The sequence below is a fragment of the Echinops telfairi genome, unplaced genomic scaffold, assembly GCF_000313985.2.
Source record: "Echinops telfairi isolate 266 unplaced genomic scaffold, ASM31398v2 ScPeMD7_5592;HRSCAF=6446, whole genome shotgun sequence".
Classification (NCBI taxonomy): Eukaryota; Metazoa; Chordata; class Mammalia; order Afrosoricida; family Tenrecidae; genus Echinops; species Echinops telfairi.
This window is the reverse complement of record NW_022109491.1, coordinates 57235080-57238850: the sequence shown is the minus strand read 5'-3', so window position 1 is coordinate 57238850 and position 3771 is coordinate 57235080.

Sequence of the window (3771 nt, the reverse complement as noted above, 5' to 3'; positions counted from 1 at the left end):
TAAGAGTCATGACGAAGATTCTGAGACGCTTATTCAGTCTGCGGAGAAGCCAAAAGGAGATCCACATAATAGCCCAATGACGGAAGGCCTCTTTATTTCGTGCTAAGCTGTTTATTTAAGACCCAATCAAAGCACGGGTCTCACCCGGCGCTTGCTTGCGTTTGTGCTGTAAGCCAATCAGAAAGCGTAGTTCTTGGACCACAGGGTCAGGGCCCTCTGAAAGATGGACCGAGCAAGGTACAAGGTACAAACGTCGGCGTGGGTCTCCGAGCCCGAGAGGATGCGCCGCACGTCGAGGGTCTGAGACACCCTTGCCGAAAGCTGTAAAGTGAGTTAGGTTCTTCCCCGCCAAACCTGGCGCAGCCCAGCACTCGAGTGCGGGGGGGAGGGTGCATTGGACCAGGGGGAGCCCATCCACCTGGACTGACTCCATGCGCCCTCCGCCCCAGCAGTGTTTGCAGTTCAGTGGACCTGCCTTGGGGGAGGGACGCTAGTCCCAAACACGTGCCACTCCCCAGCCCTGCAGTGAGTGAGGTTTTGGGGACATCTTCCCAGCTCTTGCGTGTTGCATGTTGCGTCCTAAACGTGCTGAGAGCTAGGCGTTCCTCCTGAGCTCCGGACACCGACTTCCATCAGAGTTCATACATGTTTTACTGCAGGTCAGCCTTCAATTTCCCTTTGCTTCATTTAACACACCGAAACCATCCCTTCCGTTCTCCTGCCAAACCATAGAGTGCCACTACCCCCACCTGCCCTATCCCCTTGGCCATTCTGGTCATTCTGAAAATAAGGAATCAATTTCCTTAAACGTTTCAGAAATCGTATTCAAGAGTCGTTAACCTAGGTTTCCACATTCAGCTCCTCCGTAAAGTTTTAGTCTTCAAGGGCCATCCAGTGCACACAAGAGTTCCTCTGTCCCAGGAGACATCTAGGGCAGCTTCCCACCTGTGCGGGGTGCAGGGGGGGTCTCAGAAACGCCAGGCCTCTTGAGGCAAAGATAGCGACCTCCCTAGATTGTTTTAAAGATAAGTGAGATTTGGATGTAAAGTAGTAAGATGTCTGGAATTGAAAGGAGGAAACGCATCAATGATAATAAAACCCACAGATTACTATTGGCTAACTAATCACATAAAAAAGAATACAACTGTGCAAAGACTTGAGAACAGAAACCCACACCACATTCACCAAACACCCACACCACACTCACAAAACCCAAAAACACCCACACCACACTCACCAAGCACCCACACCACACTCACCAAACACCCACACCACACTCACCAAACCCTCAAGAAACCCCCTTCCATCCAATCAAGGCCCACTCACAAAGACCTATGAAACTGACCATAAGATGTTAGAGAAGAACATCGTATCCCAAGGGAAATTAAGTGTTTTGAGGGCTTGTTTGTTTCAAGCATGTGAGCTCTGTAAACTTTCATTGAATAAATATGTGCTATGCGACCCACCTAGGAAGATTATAAGCAAGGGAAAAACAAAAACTCACGCTTTCATGAGGCATCTACTCTAGCACACTGAAGAGCAGTCGGAAGATCTAGAATGCTGAAACACGGGACAATGTGTACAATGGTAACAGAAAGTTTGGGTCAATAGGAGCAAGATCTTAATAAAGGGCTTTGAAGCCTGTAGCATAGAGATTGTTATTTTTTGCACAATTTAAGCCTTCAAGGTCATGGATTGACACAGTAGCTACAACAGTGAGTTCAAATATAGCAACTATTGTGACAATGGGACAAGACTAGGCATTTTTTTGTTGTACATAGTGGCATACACACAGGCACACATTATGTAACAAACCCTGGTGGCCTGTTGGGTAAACATTGGACCGCTTACTGTAAGTTGGTAGTTCAAACTCAACAGTTGCTTCTTGGGAGAAATTTGGGACCATCTGCTCCGTAAAGATTTACAGCCTCAGAAACTCATATATGAATCAAGATGGCAGTGGGTTTGGAGATAGATCTATGAAAGTTATCATTATGATAGCTAGACCTTCAAAGAAGCATATTAGGAATAGGAGGTGAGAGACAAGCTAGTTCTGAGTCTGTTGCAAGATGCTCTAAGCAGGAATAATGATTTCCACTGAAATAACAATAGTGGAAATACAGAAACGTGTATAGATAGCATATGTATTTAGGTGGCAAAGTCACAAGACTTGCCATGAGTAGGATGTAGGACAGGAGGAGGTTGCTAGGACTTCTAGAGAATAATTAGGAATAACTAAGAATTTCTGGAGCCTTGGTGGTATAGTGGTAATGAGTTGGGCCACACTCCACATAGTCAGCAGTTTGAAACTACTAGCAGTCCTGTGGCCCACTTGCAGCTCCATGGAGAAAGACTGGGTTTTCTATGCCTGTGAACAGTACAGTCTTGGAAACCCTTTCACTCGGTGGCATTAAGAGTTTGAGTGAGAATTGATACTTTAAAAAAAAAAGAGAGTGAGAATTCATACTTTATAGGCACCCTGGAGGAATCGTGGTTATGAGCTGGGCTGCTAACCTCAAGGCCAGCAGTTTAAAAACACCAGCTGCACCTCGGGAGAAAGACAAGGCTTTCTACTCCCATGTAAAGTTAGTCTCAGAAACCCACAGGGTCAGTTCTACCTTGTCCTACAGGGCCTCAATGAGTAGGGATCAACTCAGTGGCAGCGAGTTGATAGTTCATAAAGTGAGTGACATTAAATGATGGCACCCTAGCTGACACCGGGGAGACTGGGAGAGAAATGATTAGGGAAGACTGGAAGAGGACTGATTAGAATTCTATTGGGTTGCTATGAATTAGAATCAACTCAATGGCAGTGATTTTACTATGGTTATATTACACTTCAACTGTCTTTAGAATTCCAACTAGAATCAAGTTCCCAAAGAGGGTCATACCACCCCCTGGGGGGCATCAGAACAATCGGGGCTGCAAAAGCAGATACCTACACTTTATACAAAGTACAAAAGTTTTCATTGCTAGTGGGGCACTAAGTTAAAATTTTTTTCTGAAAAGGAGGCAGTAGGTCAAATAATTTGAGACCTGTGAACTAGACTAGTACATTGTCGTCATCATTGTTAGCAGACATAGAGTCACCCTCAAGTCATGGTGACCTCATGTGTAACCTAGTCGTTGGATCTGACCTTGGTTGTCTGTTTAGTTTTTATTGGCTAATTTTCAGAAGCAACTCTCCAGACTTTTCCTCCTTGTCTGTCATAATCTGGAAGAGCCTATGCATGCAAGCCTGCAATGACAGATGAGTGGTGGTTGCACATGAGATACATTGACACAGAAGCACACACAGGTCTTCCTAGGTTTGAAGGAAAGATTTTACCAAAACTTACTGCCATTGAGTCATTTCCAACTCATAGTGACCCTAAAGGGTCCAGGACTAAACTCTTAGAGCTCCTGAATTTATAGAGGTGAGCCCCAATGGGGAACCATCAAAGAATAATGGTGTTATCTTTCATTTTAATATTAGAAACCCCCTCACATAAGAGAGGTAAAATTAAAATGGAATTTAAAAAGTTAAAGTCAAGACGAGAAAATAAGACTAAAAAATTAGAACAAGTAAATAGCACATAATGGTAGAAATGAATTCAGACCACAATGAATGTAAAATAATAATATAGTAAAAAAAAAAAAAGATTAAGACAGAACTTACATGTTCACACATGTCCCACACACACACACACACACACACACACACACACATACACGCAAGCTATTGTTTTAAAAGACATCCAAAGTATAAAGACACACAAAAGTTTATGGGCA